Consider the following 17,387-nt stretch of genomic DNA (forward strand, 5'->3'; position numbering starts at 1 on the left):
GTGAGCAGACAACACTCACTCTATGCAGTGAAGAATTAAAAAATGGAATCCCTGTTCTTTTCTGTTTCACCTTTTTGAAGATACAGCACAGAACTGTTAAAGAATCATTTTTGTACATTTATGGGCTCTGTTTTGTGGATCAAAGGTTGGTGACATCTCCTCAAAATGGAATCTAGACTGGCTTATAAAACGGAGTCTCCTTTAACAATGGACAGCCTGAAAAACCTACAACATGGAGTAGCTTAGAGAAAATAGAACATGTCCTGAGCTCAACATGCTTCTGAGAAGCTCCTGTAGGGCCAAGGCTGGAGTGACTCCTATGCCCCTGAAGGTCAGGTCAAGGAGCTCTATGCAGGGCAGTTACAGGGCTGGTTCAGAGGAGCTGTATGTGGACTCTCTGGATTTCACTCAGTTGTCCTGTAACTGAAGGAGTAGACATTTGACACAGTCAGTTTCACACTCAGCTAAGGCTCAAAAAGAGACAAACTCAATGCATGGAGAAGACAATTTTAAGTAAAGACTCTTATTCACCTTGGTCCTTTCAATCCCATGCTTTTAAAATGTATTGTTCCCATCCGTTTCTGAGTTATGTGACAGGCTTGTGAATGTTTGTGATTAGGGGGGGCGGGTACCAATGTGTATCAATGACTGTGAGAGACCAGTATTGTGGGGATTTAACAAGGCAACTCCATGTACTTAAAAGGAGGTTTATTTGGGGGTAATTTACAGGCAGTAAAGGGTTAGGTTACAGGATCTGGGAGAAGTGAGGTGTAGTCCAACAGGGTTCTCTTGACTTCCAGCATCCAGGATCATGAGGAACAAAGAGGGCCAGTTCATATGGATATTCAGTCTTAAGGGTTCCCATCTCAGCCCCGACCCAGGGTCAGGTCATATGTAGGAGTGGTAGTTACCAGAAACCTCACTAGGGGTAGTGCTTCTAGGTCAAAGCTGGAACAGCTACCCACTAAAGACCAGGTTCCACAATACTCTCAGCATAATAAAAGGAATGCAACAGTCAGGCATTGGTGGCACACGCGTTTAATCGCAGCACTGGGAGACAGAGGGAGGCAGATTTTTGTCAGTTCAAGTCCAGCCTGGTCTACAGAGCAAGATCCAGGAAAGGCACAAAGCTACACAGAGAAACATTGTCTCATGTCTCCAAAAACAAAGACAAAAGGAATGCCTCACAGTAGTGAGGGATAGGAAACTTTTTTTATCTGAGGGTAATTAAGAGGAAATTTTCATATATCTATGACTGCTGAAATAAGGAAACACACATGCCTTCTGATGATATCTTTCTCTTTTACTTCATCTTAAGAAATGGTCTCTGACTCTGTCTCCACACTGCTACATATCTCCACAATATGACACACAGCCACATGTCTATACATACATATTTCACATGGCTACTCATCTCTCTTTTCACACATTTCTCTTCTACATCTCTTTTCTACACATCTTCATCTTCCTTGTCTCCACACAGTTACAAATCTCCACACAGCCACAGCTGAACATCTCATTTACACAGCTCTCTCCCCAGACAGCCCTTTACACAGTTCCTAGGCACAGCTCCTCTACATAGCAGCAGCTCCTTCACACAGCTCTCTCTGTCACACTCACTCACACACAGACTTCTGACAGGTTATACACTCACTATTTACTCACCCTTTCACCCACTCACTCCATCACACTTTCTTCATGAATCTTCCTCACTCTCAGCACACACACACACACACACACACACACACACACACACACACACACACTTCACTCACATTCTGCAGCAGCTGTCACATAGCTCTACACAGCCATCTCTCGCCACACTGCCACTGCCTTTCCACAACAAAAATCTGTACAAGTATTAGTTACATTTTCAGGGCCCCACCCATTCTCACACCACAAGAAAAGTCATGTAATTTCTCTTAGGTTAGTAATGTCACATTGACCCATGCATGCAGCTCTAAGTTGGTGAGGGGATCAGACATTAAATCATTGGCTGAACCCTGTGTGGTCAGTGCACATGAATAAAGGGAACACTACAAGACTATGTCTTGATGTAAACAGCCTGGTCTTGATGTAGCAATAAACAACACTGGGAATTAGTCTTTGTGTATTCTCTGTAGGAGAAGAATAATCTGTTTTTGACTTGTTCTAAGGTCTTTGTAAAATGAGTTAAAGGCTGTCATGGATACAGAACACTGTTACTTTCCTGTGTCAGTAAAGAAGAATACTCTGGGAATATTTCTGTTTATAGAAGTACACAGCTTAAACAGAAATTCACAGCTAAATGTGTGCCCAGAGATGTAAAACACACTACCAAGGCACCATGGAAAGCACCCCACAGCTGTTCTTATTAGGGATGCATACCCGTGGAATCTGTGAAAGTTACAAAGAAAAAGGAACTGGTTTCCACAGCCAGTGATCCCACAGCTTTGCCAAGTGAGACCCCCATTAGGAACATACACTTCTGGTTGTTCGACTTGTCAAACACTGGTTGTCACCTGTCATATACTGCCATGGCCCTCAGCAAATGTGTCATGACATATTGTGAAGGTCACAGCATAACCCTACAGATTTAAATCTCTCTACACCAAGCATTCTGTTGACTGATCCCAGGAGGCAGATTTTATGAAAAGCATTTAAACTGTGTCACACACCTAACCACACTACAGACACATTCCTCCATCTTCTTCATAATTAAACTTCACTGGGAAAGTGGTCAAGGAGCCCCCATCTCCTGCTGGTGACAGCTGATTGAGGTTTAGGGATAAAACTCTCTGCTCAGGGAATATTTCATGAGAGTTTATCATTCTATCAGGAGATGGAATTAGATATTTAAGTCTCTTTCAATGATTTTCCTATATTTGTAGGAGTGAGGGATGAGCTATATTTGGGGACACAGCAATGAATGGCCAGGCTAGAGAAACAGACACCAATATGGCTGAGAAAGTAGGTTACCAAGAAAACAAGACAACAGACCAAGGGGCCAGATGTTGGCCTGGACCCATCTGATCCCCACCTTCTGCAGTTCCTACACTGGCCTCACCTTTAGCATAGGAGAGCATCAAGACTGTGAATACAGCATTCTCTAGAGATTCTATGCTTGGCTCTTGTTTATGTGTCTGTGACTGGTGGCCAGAGACCTTTACAAACAGACACCTCAGGAGAAGGTAACAGAAAGCAAGACTCCATGACTGTAGGCTCTGGGAAATTGTCCTAGTTAATGAAGGGTAAACTCCTAAAGCCTCAGGGAGACTGAGAAGCTCTGCAGAGGGAAGAGGACTTGAATGTTCACTCCTGAAGTAGTTCCTAAGGACAGCCACACACCACACCAACTGGGAAGTACCCCTTCCAGACTGCACAGAAATCACCTGCAGATGGACTCTTCCATTCCCAAACTTCCCCTTTGCCATCAAATCCATGAGTATGGTCTCAGTTCCAAGGAGACAGTGCAGAACTGCAGTTTTTTAATTGAGGAACAACGGTGTTTGTGGAGATGCCAGGCAGAGTCTTCATGTCCACATCTGTAGATGTAACCAACCATCTTATTAAATAAGAAACACAGAAACAATGTAAAAGAGAAAGCCGAGAGGTCAGAGCTCAGAACTAAAATCTCACTCTTCCTCCTGCTGTGTCCCAGCTTCTCGAAAGAGAGCTATTACCTGTGTGTATGTCGATTTTCCAGTCATTCTGCCTTCTCATTGGTTGTAAACCTAAACACGTGACTGCCTCGTCACTGTCTGAATGTACAGCCCCCTAGGTCTTAAAGGCATATGTCGTCAATGCTGGCTGTATCCCTGAACACACAGAGATCTATGGGATTAAAGGCGTGTGTGCCACCACCGCCACACTCTGTCTATGGCTCTAATAGCTCTGACCCCCGGGCAACTTTATTTATTAACATACAATCAAAATCACATTTCAGTACAATTAGAATACCACCACACACATCACCTCTATTAACATCCTAACAGCATGTCCTGGTGCCACGGATGTCTCTCTAGACAGCTGAATGGAACTGACATGTCATTTTTTTCCAGATTCCCTCTTCCCATTGGTTCAGAGTAGAGAGGAGAAGGCCCACACCTGTTTGCCCTCAGTTTCCCTGAGGAGAAACCTGCAGGCTTTAGTTTCACTTTCTCTTTCAGGTTCTTACTGTGACTATAAAAGCACACACAGACACCACAGCTCACAGAGCTGTCTCCCAGCCCTTCTCTGAGAGTCCAGTTGGTGTGAAAGTCCACAAGACAGCAGAGTTAGAAGACAGGATTCTGAGGAGCCTGTCCTGGTGAGAACCCAGAGAATTGTTGCCACCTTCACAGCAACCATGGGGTAAGGATTTCCCTGCTCTGCAGTTTGAGTGAATCCAGGACACAAACATTTGCTTCTGTCCAGGTCTGAGTCTGCTTCTGTTCCTTTGTTCTGCCTTCTGCCTTCTCTTTCTACTACTGTAAAGGGAACAAGGATGCTAATTGCCCTGAGTGTCCAGGGACTCTCTTTAATGGGTGTGCTGTTGGCAGGGGCTGGTTGGGTGACAGCAAGCTGGCTTTAGTTTTTAAGGCTGTCTCAAGCATGCAGTTGGAAACACCTGGGCAGACTTTAGCATGCTGATCTCACAGAGAGAGACAGTTACCAAGGAGAACTTCGGGAATGGACAAGTTACCACTCTACCTACTTAGCCCTCAAAGAGAGCAGCTGCTTAGAGGGTTCTCCTTCCAATTCCCTGACCCCACTCCTTCATTGTCCATGAGATGTACCCATCAGATCCTCATAGGACCTCTTGAGATGCGGTTCACGTTTTCTGTGAGAATACATGTAACGTATATATTCACTGCATATGCAATATATACTATATATATTCAAAAAATACTAGGCACCCAGTCTAATCTTATTTATGTGAATAGCCCTGGGTTTTTATGTTTGAAATTGCCATTCAGATTAACAGTGCCAGTCAGTGGAGGTGTTTGCACTGACTCTTTGCTACAGTGAGCATCTCTTAACTTGGGGGATTATTCTTCTGACTTTGTACATATTACTATCTATCATACATGAATATGTAGGTGGCTGACAGCTGTTGGGGAATGGCTAAATAGAATACAGAGTTCACAGAGATAGAAATATGTAGAGCCTAAGTAAGTAGAGCCTAGAAGGCTATAGGACCTGTCAGGTGATGGTCATTATCATAGATTAAGTGACCCAGGTGCCTAAGTATTTGGTTTGCAAAGACGTTCCTGCAGAATGAGAAAAGAAGGAGATCTCCAACTTTACAGGGGATCCTGAGCAACCACAGGGCTGTAGGATCCTGGCTGCTTTCTGTCCATGTTGCCTACACAAATGACTGTTGCCTCTGTTCTCCTTAGCTTTACTGCTTCAAGGACTTATGCAGAAGTTCATGTGCCTCCTTCTTGGGGCACAGGTCCTCAGCAGGATCCTTGTGAGCCTCCCAACCAGGCAGATCTTCCTGGACACCTGGTGTTCAGATTTCAGGTGATTTTAGCTGCCCTGCCAAAGCCTTTATTTCCCATAAGGTGTGGGCACAATCTCTAATTCACTGTGCACTGCTGTAACCAGGAAAGGCAAAGAAAAGCAGGATTGAATCTGATGCCCCTGGGCCATGATTAATCTGCCTACACAAATCTCTTCATCATTTCTAAGTGCTCTGTAAAAGAAGGAATAACCATGCATTTGATTATTTCAGAGAGAGACAGAGAGAAACAGGCAGAGAAAGACTGAAAGGACAGAAACTTCTTATGCCTTTGTCTCTTTCTAGCCTGGCTCATCACATATTACAGGTAAAGACCTCAGTCTAGTCACAACTGGGAAAGCTTCCCTGGGACACTTTTGAAATATCCAAGTATTTGTGTCCAACATTAATGAACTGGACCAGGGCCACATGATTACTAACAGAGATAGAGACATTTCATTACAAAACAGCACTCTGAGAAATGAGAACAGACTAGTAAGCAGAGGGATAAGCCCAAAAGCACTGGGCTGTGGCGATATATTGTGACCCCCAATATATTGTGCACCCTAATAAACTTATCTGGGTTCAGAGGACAGAACAGCCACTAAACAGACATAGAGGCCAGAAAATGGTGACACACATGCCTTTAATCTTATCACTTGGGAGGCAGAGATTTATCTGTATATCCATGAGTTGTAAGCCACACTGGAAACAGCCAGGCATGGTGACTCATGTCTTTAACCCAAGGAAGTGATGGCAGAAACAAGAATTGTATATAAGGTGTGAGGACCAGGAACTAGAGCTGGTTAAGCTTTCAGGATTTTGAGCAGCGGTTCAGCTGACATATATTTGGATGAGTTCTCAGAGGCTTGAGTCTAAGGAAACATGATCAGCTGAGGAATTGGCAAGGTGAGGTGGCTGTGGCTTGTTCTGTTTCTCTGATCATTCAGGGTTCACCCCAATACCTGGCTCTGGTTTGTTTTTATTAATGAGAACTTTTAAGATTCTTGCTACACTGGGCCATGAGCCTCATTGCAGTCAGGAGTTTCCTGTGTCCCGCCTGACCCACAGTCGGGACAATTCTCTCACCCACTGTGCTGCAGCCTTTTATAAAACAGTCACACAGAGGCTTAATATTATTTATAACTAACTGCTTGGCCATTAGCTCAGGCTTATTACTGACTAGCTCTTACATTTAAATTAACCCATAATTCTTATCTATGTTTAGCCACTTGGCTTGGTACCTTTTCTCAGTTCTGCCTTGTCAACAAGCTTCCTCTGTGTCTGGCTGTTGACTCATCCTGACTCAGCCTTCCTCTTCCCAGAATTCTCCTTGTCTGCTTCTCCTGCCTATACTTCCTGCCTGGTTAGAGGGCAATCAGCATTTTATTTATAACCAGAGCAACACACATTCACAGCATACAAAATGACAGTCCACATGAACAAACAGCCCTGTCTCTTCTCCAGGTTGGTACATCAAGGGCACTCTGAGTATCCTCTGTCCATTTCTTGATGCCTAGGAAAAGAAGGGATACAGGTTTTCTCTGCAAACTGGCTTCCTTCATGGTCATTGATGCTGCTCTCTTTGTGGTCCCCAATCTCAAGCCACTTTCCTTAAGATCTGAAATGCCATAAGAAAGGAAAGAATGAGCATTAGACTTGCTTCCCTTGTAGACATCAAATGGTGCAGCTCAGAGGGTTGAGTGGGTCAAGGGCTTGGCAAGCAAGCATGAGGATTACAATCTCTGTGTTTTGCTGAGAGAAGAGAGGGAACCCTTGGCTTTCCTTCTCCAAACACAAGCTGGTAAAAATGAGTGCCTAATGCTGTCCTCTGACCTTAGTATGCATGCCTTGACATTGGCATCCTGTATAAATACACCCACACAAACACCCCCCCACACACATATGCACACACACACACACACACACACACACACACACACGTCTTGCACATACACACTGGAACACACACAGGCATACACACAGGTGCACACATATGTGCAAACACACAAACACACACACAAATATGCACAGATGCATGTAAGCACACGCACAAACACATGCAAGCACAGGCATGCGCACACACGCACACGTACATGCAAGCACATGCATGGACATACACACACACAGATGAGTGTGCACACACACACATGCACACATACACATACACACACACTCAAAGTCATGGCTCAGACAGGAAAGACATCCTGTCCATGGAAAAGGCATGTGGCCTTTGCATGTTCTTCAAGAAGAAACACCTACTAGGTAAGGTAATATATAGGCAAGCAATTTAGTCTGACATTAATAATTTCCTAAGTTACAAGTAGCAAAGTTCTGTTGTGTAAGCCTCTGTGTCGATAGTTTCTTTTTTTTTCTGTGGCAGCCTAGACAGAAGGACACAGCTATGCATTCAGTGTTTGCCCCTTGGGTCTTTATATAATTAAATCTCTATGTCATATATGTCCTTTTTGTCCTACAGGAGTACTCATGTTAGCACAAAAATGTGTTGATTGTTTTAGACTATAGTGAGTCTAATTCCTTGTTTTCAAAAACACTTTTATTATTGTAGCATCTTGGGATATTTTATAGGATTTGAGATTTAAAGCTTCATTTCAAAACTGTCATGTGCCTCTGAATAGGGATTTTATTGAATCTGTGGTTCTTTTGGTAGTTGTATTATCTTAGTGATAAGGTGAAAACTGGGTGTCCTCTTAGGGTGCTTAGTTGCCTTTTAAAAGAACTTAGAAATGGACTGAAAAGGGAGTTCCAGGATAATTTATTGCAATTTTCATGGCAAGCCCCAGGGCAAGCAAGTTGTCAATCTCAGTAGACGCTCAGAATAGGAGAATAGAGAAGAAAAGGGGTATGGGGTATGCATGAATATTGTGTTGAGCCTTCTTGATGGACAGCAACAGATTATACAAGCAGCCCCATGGCTGGGAAGGGAGCTTTAGAGGATAAAGAAAGGACAAGTATGGGGGATGGGCAGAAGAGTCCTACCTTCCAGGTCAGCGCTCAGAAGGCAGGCAGGCTCAGCCCAAACTCATGGCAGCTGCTAGGCATTGCACTACATTGAGAAGACACTCTGGGAAAGAATACTCCATTACCTCATTGAAGGGAGAAGTATTCCTCCTATCTTCTTAGTGTGGATGAAGGTAAACTTACCTTTCCAGGGCAGATCATTAGCCAGATCAAGGACCTCCCCAACATGAATGGCTCTTAATGGAGGAGACATGGGCAGGTCTCCATGAGTTGCAGATTTTATCCCATAGTCTAGGAGGTAACAGCTTTCCCTTCAAGGGCCTTTGGTGAACAATATGAATGCTGTTCTGCCTCATTAATACAAATTATCATTCTGTGACTTTCTATTTTAATTTCAGCTCAGGTGGCATAAACTTGTACACATAATCCTCAAAGACATAATGAAATGGGGAATAAAATTTTAGAGTTAAACTCAGATAGGAACTCTGACATCCATGTTCTTGTGCCTGTATCTGTGTGGCAATTTCCAGTCTTGACTGAAAGGATTAACTTACAACCTAAGATTGTAAGTCAGGTACATGTACATGCATGTAAAATAAGTATCTGGCAGTACAAATAAACGGAGATGAGAGAGACTGATTCAAAAAAATCAAGAAATTCTACAGGAACATACAGTCAGACTTTCAGGAAATAAGCACGAATGTTGTGAAATGCATTTAGCTTGGCGTTAATTGGCAATTTTTGTTCATTACTCACATAAAAAATCACCTGCTTCCTTCACACAGAGAGAATGCTGAAGGTGATCAGGTCAAGGAGAATCTGGTTGAACTGAATTGTCACTTCACATGGAATTTGATGTTGAAAAAATTTGACATACATGATTTGGAAATGAGGATCTCTGAGGAGCTTGAGTTTCTAGACATTAAAAACCCAGTGGGGATGTTCAACCTCAGGGCCTATGTGAAACACCTGAAAGGCCAGCATGAGGAAGCCCTGCAGAGCTTGAAAGAAGCAGAAGCCTTGATCCAGAGAGAGCAGGTGGGCAAGAGAAGCCTGGTGACCTGGAGCAACTGTGCCTGGGTGCATTACCACATGGGCAGCCTGGCAGAAGCCCAGACCTACCTGGACAAGGTGGCGAACACTCGCAAGGAATTGGGCAGTCCCTTCCGCTATAATACGGAGTATGCTGAGATGGAATATGAGAAAGGCTGTGTCTTTCTGAAGAGTGGACCAAACAAATATATACCTGCATTGGGCTGCTTTGAAAGAGCTCTGAGAGAGAATCCTGAAAACCCTTTATACAACATTGGCTATGCAGTTGCAGCCTATCACACAGACTTTGATGACAAGAATATCTCTCTAGAACCCCTAAGGAAGGCTGTCAGTTTAAATCCAGAAGATCCGAATATTAAAGTTTATCTTGCGCTGAAGCTTCAGGATGTAGGAGAATCAGCTGAAGCAGAATCATACATTGAAGAAGCCCTCAGTAGCACATCCTGCCAACACTATACATTTCACTCTATAGCCAAGTATTACCGAAGGAAAGGCTGCATAGACAAGGCTCTCCCTCTGCTACACAGGGCCTTGCAGGAGTCACCTGCCTCTGGCTACCTGCATTACCAACTAGGGCTCTGCTACCATAGACAAGTGATGCAACTGAAAACATCCACTGATAAGCCAGCCCAAAGGCAGGCAGCACAACAGGCCATTCTTGAATTTCAAGAGACTGTGAAACTCAGGCCCAGATTTGAGATGGCTTATGTTTGCATGGCAGAAGTTCAGGCAGAAATCGGCCAACATGAAGAAGCAGAGGCAAATTTCAAGAAGGCACTGAAGAAGAAACGGTACAGGAATCTTGAGTGTCACAAAGAGCAGGATATTCATTTACGCTATGGCCGTTACCAACACTTTCATCGGAAATCAGAGGACAAGGCGATCACCCACTACTTAATAGGTCTTCATCTGAAAGAAGAAACCTTTGTCTGGAAGAAACTACTTGCAAGTTTAGAGGAAATAGTCACAAGACATGCTCGTGTTCAAATTGTGGAGAGCTATTGTTTGCTGGGCTTCATCCACAAACTGAAGGGGGACAAGGAATCGGCCCTGCACTACTATGAATTGGCTCTGCGGCTCAGTGGGGTAGTGAACCGTAAGTTTTGAGTGCAGCTCACCTCTGTGAAGTGAATGTACTCATAACTGAGGGTTCCCGGCCTCCTTTCCAGTTTCTTTCTCCAAACAATTTTCATGCCTCATTGTGGTGTCTATAGGGAACTTGCACCCCACTGCACTTGCTCACTTACTGACCAGGACTGAACTCTTGAGCTGTGGGATCCTAGGACATCTTCTCCTTATGTTTGTGTCTTGGGAATGAAAGTCTTCCATCCTCTGCCTGTCTGTGTCCTGGACAAAGAGGTATTCTCCAAGGAATCTTTTACTTTAGGTCAGCAGATACTCTTAGTACCGTGCAGTGTCAGAGAAAACAAAGTGAATAAGGGGAGAGCTTGAAATCTGAGAGTAGTAGAATCATTCATGGCTAATAAGAGTCTTAAGTTTGGGGAAAGCCAAGCAGAAGAAACTTGCCAGGACCTTACAGACAGAAGATGATATAAGGAGATTTGTGTAGATTTTCTGTGCTATTGATAGTGTGTTATATGAGATTTTTTCCCCTCAACTAAAATATATTCAGTAAAATTCCTTGAATCACAAAGTCTTCCAGTGTAATTTGTTGATAGAATGAAAAGGATATCCCTTCAGTGTCCTCAAGAAGGCTTGGGATAGCAGAATCAACTAACAGAAGTCTAGTGGCAGGCAGGAAGGAAAGTTGTGCACATAAACCCTGGAAGGGGTCTGTGTAAAGATGAAGGCTATATGTCATCCTCCACATCATGGGATAGTAAGGGTGACTGATGCTGCCTTGCTACCTGAGAGCTGCTGTTTATCATTGGGGATTATGTTGCTAGGGATGGGTTTAGGGTTCATTCACCTGATATTTGGGGAAATACTTCTGATATTTTTAATAAGTGTTTTTTTGATTAGCCAAAATCATGTTTATTTTATTCAAGTAAAGAAAACTCTCAGGATTCATAATACTGCTCCCTAATAGTCTCAATGGATGCTGAGGAAGAGTAATTGAGGGAACAAATGATGGGTTGGAGAAGGAAGGATTAGGAGAGAGCAGGAGGACACACAGTTTGATTCACAAGCTGGGTTCTGGGAACTTAGCAGACTCTTCTCTTCCTGGAGAGCATTTTTCACACTTGCCCAAGGGGACACAGCTTTACTAGGTTTTTCAAGGAATGATATGTGGGTCAGACACTGGATGTTTCAGACACCTGGGTGTTAGGTTGTCACTAAGTTTCGTCCTCCTTACTTACTTCCATGAGAGTTGTAGTCTGGAGGATCTAAACTAGAGAGCATAATTGTTTAAATTTCTCCCCTTGATTAAAATGCTTTGTGGTTCCTAGGTCCTGGGCTCAGGAAGCCCAGCATGCACCCATGTGCTCTGTGTCTGCTGACCTACACTGCCCATGCTCAGGAGCACTTCCCCATCCTCTGCATCTCCTCTCTCCTTGTTCCTGCTGGTTAGCTGTCCTGTCAGCTCTTTGGGGTTTTCTTTGCTCTTCTTTACCCCATCTGAGTATAGTCTCCTTTTGTTATCCTAGTCTTCCCATTCACACAACTGCATGAATGAAACTACAGCAAGTTGAGGTGAGGCCTCTACAGCTGTGCAATGAACAAGAATGGGTGGCACAATACATACACACACACACACACACACACACACACACACACACACACATACACAGAGAGAGAGAGAGAGAGAGAGAGAGAGAGAGAGAGAGAGAGCACCTATGAAGTAAATACATTAAGTTAATAAATTTAAGGAAAACCACTGTGCATTTATGTTTATGAGCATCAGCTACAACTAATAAGGTCCCTATTATTAATTAAATGTAGATTGTGTGTGCTTAGTTACCACTACTGTTCCAAATGTTCTATGGTGACCTGTAGGTCAAATGTAGGACAAATGTCTACAAACCTCACTTTCCGTGGACTGACAATGAAAACTCCAGAGCAAAGATGGAGAAGCAGGCAGTGAATGTGGATCAGTGGTCTATTTTGTGCCCAAGCTTGTTATGGCCTTAGCAGGAAAGCATCCTGGGATCACCCACAGTCACTGACATGCTTTTCTTCAACTATAATTTCCCAAAGTGGCACAGCAATGTCTCCAGTGCATGCTAATGTGACAGAAGGACCAGAACACTGATATCAAGCTGGGGGTGGAGTGGGCAGTGACCCCCAGCTACTGGATTTGTTCCTGAAGTGATAGGCAGCCAGGTCAGTAAGACCTACTCTGTGTAGACTTAAGATAACAGATTTTTAAAGAATAGTGATGGCTTTGAACAAGTCATAGGTATTTGTATGGAACACCTTCTGTAATGCTGCATATATGTATCATGTAAGGACACGTGTTAACATCTGTCTGCACCCTACTGTGAACAGAGCATACATAATTGCATTTTCCCCATGTCTTCTTTTGCATTAGGAAGACTGTCTATCTTCCTCTCTAGAGAGTCAGTAAGAACAATGGGTACAATGTAAAAATACTGCACCTGGGGCCCCTCACCTTAAGGATGAACTGGAATCTCAGCTGATTCCCAGATCAACAGTCAAGCAATTTCTAATTTATCGAGGATACCTAGCACCATTTTATCCCTGGTTCAAACCCAGATACACAACACAATCACCTGAGATTTCTGATTTGTTTGTTTGATTGATTGATTTTTCTCACAGCATTTCTATGTGAAGCAGTCCTGGCTGTCTTACAACTCACTCTGGAGACCAGGCTGGCCTCAAACTCACAAAGATCTTCCTTCTTCTGCCTTTTGAGTCCTGTGATCAAAGGAATGTGCCACTACCACCTGGCTTGATTGATTGTTCTAAAACTGATTTTAAATCTGATTCTGAGGTGTGCTCAGTCGGGCCATCCACGAGCCTGAGCACAATTCATTTAGATGTTGTCTAATGATTCTAACATGCAGTGAAGATTTAAATCTGCCAGCCCATTCCAATCACTCACTACTGAGCCAGGAATATCACAGCTAGCAGAGGTCTTTCACAAAATGTCAGTCTCATGCAGTTGCTTTGGATAACTGAGATGGGTCTGAAAGCCTATGCTGGCACATTATTTCCTGAAGGTTTCTTTATTTTCCTGTTCCCTTTTATTTCTTCTCTGTGCATTACACACACACACACAGACACAGACACAGACACACACACACACACACACACAGACACACACACACACACACTCACATGTAATCAAAAATACATGATTGTAGGCACAAGCATCCACATACAGTTAGCTATTTGATGCTTCTCTTCCTAAAACTCTTTGGCCAGCATCATAAATGGTTCCGTTTATTACAGAGACAAAGAGGGAAGAGGTGAAATACCGGCCTGAGCCTAACTGCACAGAACCGGCACCAATCACTTATAGGAGTAGGGAAAGAATCCCTTTTGGTCCTCTGCTTGCCATGGACTGTAGTGATTTGGACAATGAAATAGTCCAATATATTTCCATGGAAGTATTGTGCTCAAACATGAATGGCTTTCACATGCATGTACACAGAGCATTGTCTTTTACCCCAAACATGAGTCAGTGATGTTTTAGAAGCTGACCTAGTTATTAGAAATGTTTTCCGACAAGCAGCATTTTACCCACTGAGGGCTAATTCTATGGAACTTAAATGATAACAAGGACAATTAGTAGTAGAGTGTGAGCAGACAACACTCACTCTATGATGTTAAGGATTGAAAAATGAAAACCTTCCTGTTCTTTTCTGTTTCACATTTTTGAAAATACAGCACAGAACTGTTAAAGGAAGAATCATTTTGGTATACTTATGGGCTCGGTCCAGTCGATCAAAGGTTGGTGACATCTCCTCAAAGTGGAATCTAGATTGGCTTATAAAATGGAGTCTCCTTTAGCAATGGACAGCCTGAAAAACCTACAACATGGAGTAGCTTAGAGGAAATAGAACATGTCCTGAGCTCAACATGCTTCTGAGAATCTGCCTGCAGGGCAGAGGCTGGAGTGACTCCCATGCACTTGAAGGACAGTTCAAGGAGCTCTATGCAGGGCAGTTACAGGGCTGGTTCAGAGGAGCTGTATGTGGACTCTCTGGATTTCACTCAGTTGTCCTGTAACTAGATGAGCAGACAGTTGTCACAGTCAGTTTCACACTCAGCTAAGGCTCTAAGAGAGACAAACTCAATGCATGGAGAAGACAATTTTAAGTAAAGACTCTTATTCACCTTAGTCCTTTCAATGCCATGCTTTTAAAATGTATTATTCAGTCTGTTTCAGAGGTATGTGACAGGCTTGTGAATGTTTGTGATGGGGGGAGGGGATCAATGTGTCTCACTGACTATGAGAGACCAGTAATGTGGGTATTTAACTAGGGAACACCATGTAGTTAAAAGGAGGTTTATTTGGGGGTAACTTACAGCCAGTAAAGGGGTTGGATACAGGATCTGGGAGAGGTGAGGTATAGTTCAACAGGATTCTCTGGAGAACTCTGACTTCCAGCATGCAGCAGCACAAGGAACTAAAAGGGCTGGCCCATATGGATCTTCAGTATTAAGGGTTCCCATCTCAGCCCAGACCCAGGGTCAGGTCATAGGTAGGAGTGGTAGTTACCAGAAGCCTCACTAGGGGTAGTGCTTCTAGGTCAAAGCTGGAACAGCTACCCACTACAGACCAGCTTCCCCAATCCTCTCAGCGTAATAAAAGGAAAACCAGTGAGGTGGTTTTGGCTCACACCTTTAATCCCAGCACTCGGGAGGCAGAGGCAGGAAGAGGTTTGTGAGTTCAAGTCCAGCCTGGTTTACAGAGCAAGATCCAGGAAAGGCACAAAGCTACACAGAGAAACATTGTCTTGTGTCTCCAAAAACAAAAACAAAAGGAATGCCTCAGAGTAGTGAGGGATAGGAATCTTTTTTTATCTGAGAGTAATTAGGAATAAATTTTAATCTATCTATGACTGCTAAAAAAAGGAATCACACATGCCTTCTGATGATAACTTTCTCTTTTACTTCATCTTAAGAAATGATCTCTGACCCTTTCTGTCTCCACACTGCTACACATCTCCACAATACCGCACACAGCCACATGTCTTTACATACATACATATTTCACATGGCTACTCATCTCTCTTTTCATACATTTCTCTTCTGCATCTCTTTTCTACACAGCTTCATCTTCCTTGTCTCCACACAGTTACAAATCTCCACACAGCCACAGCTGAACATCTCATTTACACAGCTCTCTCCCCAGAGAGCCCTTTACACAGTTCCTAGGCACAGCTCCTCTACAGAGCAGCAGCTCCTTCACACACCTCTCTCTCACACTCACTCACACACAGACTTCTGACAGATTATACACTCACTGTTTACTCACTCTTTTGCCCTCTCACTCCCTCACATTTTCTCATGAATCTTCATCACTCCCCCCCCCTCTCTCTCTCTCTCTCTCACACACACACACACACACACACACACACACACACACACACACTCACACACACACTCTGCAGCAGCTGTCACATAGCTCTACACAGCCATCTCTCACCACACTGCCACTGCTCTCCACAACCCAACTCTGGACGAATATAAGTTACATTTTTAGGGCCCAACCCATTCACAAGACACAGATAAGTCACATAGCTTCTGTTAGGATAGTAATGTCACATTGACCCATGCACACAGCTCTAATAAGGTGAGGGGTCTCAGACATTAAATTATTGGCCAGTGCACATGAAGAATGGGAGCCACTACAAGAATATGTCTTGATGTAAACAGCCTGGTCTTGATGTAGCAATAAACAACACTGGGAATTAGTCTTTGTGTATTCTCTGTAGGAGCAGATTAATCTGTTTTGGACTTGTTCTAAGGTCTCTGCAAAATGAGTTAAACAATGTCATGGATACTGAACACTGTTACTTTCCTGTGTCAGTAAAGAAGAATACTCTGGGAATATTTCTGTTCATAGAAGTGTACAGCTTAAACAGAAATCCACAGCTAAATGTGTGTCCAGAAATGTAAAACACACTACCAAGGCACCATGGAAAGCACCCCACAGCTCTTCTTATTAGGGAGGCATACCAGTGGTACCCGAGAAAGTTATAGACAGCAAACAACCGGTTTCCACATCAGTGACGTCATTGCTTTGCCACGTGAGACTACCCATTAGGGACTTACAAATCTGGTGGGTCGACTTGTCAAACACTAGTTGTCACCTGTCATATACAGCCTCGGCCCTCAGCAAATGTGTCATGACATATTGTGAAGGTCACAGTATAACCCTACAGATTCAATTCTCTCCACCACTAAGGATTCTGATGACTGATCCCAGGAGGCAGACTTTATAAAAAGCTTTTATACTCTCTGTCACACACCTAGCACCTCCTGACACATACCTCTGGGTTCTTCATAATTAAACTTCACTGGGAATGTGGCCAAGGAGCCCCCATCTCCTGTTGGTGACAGCTGATTGAGGTTTAGGGATAAAAGTTTATGGTCATGGAAACTTTCACAAGAGATTATCATTCTATCGAGGAAATGGAGTTAGATATTTAAGTCCTTTCCAATGATTTTTATATTTGGAGGAGTGAGGAAACCAAGTGCACAAGACAACAGACTAAGGGACTTGACCTGGGCCTGAACCATTCTGAGCCCCACCTTCTGCAGTTCCCTCCACTGGTCTCATCCATTAGCATAGAATAGCAGCAAGGCTGTGAGTAAAGCATTCTCTAGAGATTCCATGCTGGGCTCTTCTTTATGTGACTGTGACTGCTAGCAAGGGCCCTTTACACCTCAGGAGAAGGTAACAGAAAGCAATTTTCCATGACTGTAGGCTCTGGGAAATTGGCCTAGTCAA

At 43.5% G+C, this 17,387-nt stretch overlaps 1 pseudogene; it reads left to right on the forward strand.

Moving 5' to 3' along the window:
* The first annotated feature begins 4,327 nt into the window (after positions 1-4,327).
* LOC143271201 (antiviral innate immune response effector IFIT1 pseudogene) lies at positions 4,328-11,883 on the forward strand (annotated as a pseudogene).
* Positions 11,884-17,387: the final 5,504 nt, after the last annotated feature.

Source organism: Peromyscus maniculatus, chromosome 1 (genome assembly GCF_049852395.1).
Source record: "Peromyscus maniculatus bairdii isolate BWxNUB_F1_BW_parent chromosome 1, HU_Pman_BW_mat_3.1, whole genome shotgun sequence".
NCBI classification, from domain to species: Eukaryota; Metazoa; Chordata; class Mammalia; order Rodentia; family Cricetidae; genus Peromyscus; species Peromyscus maniculatus.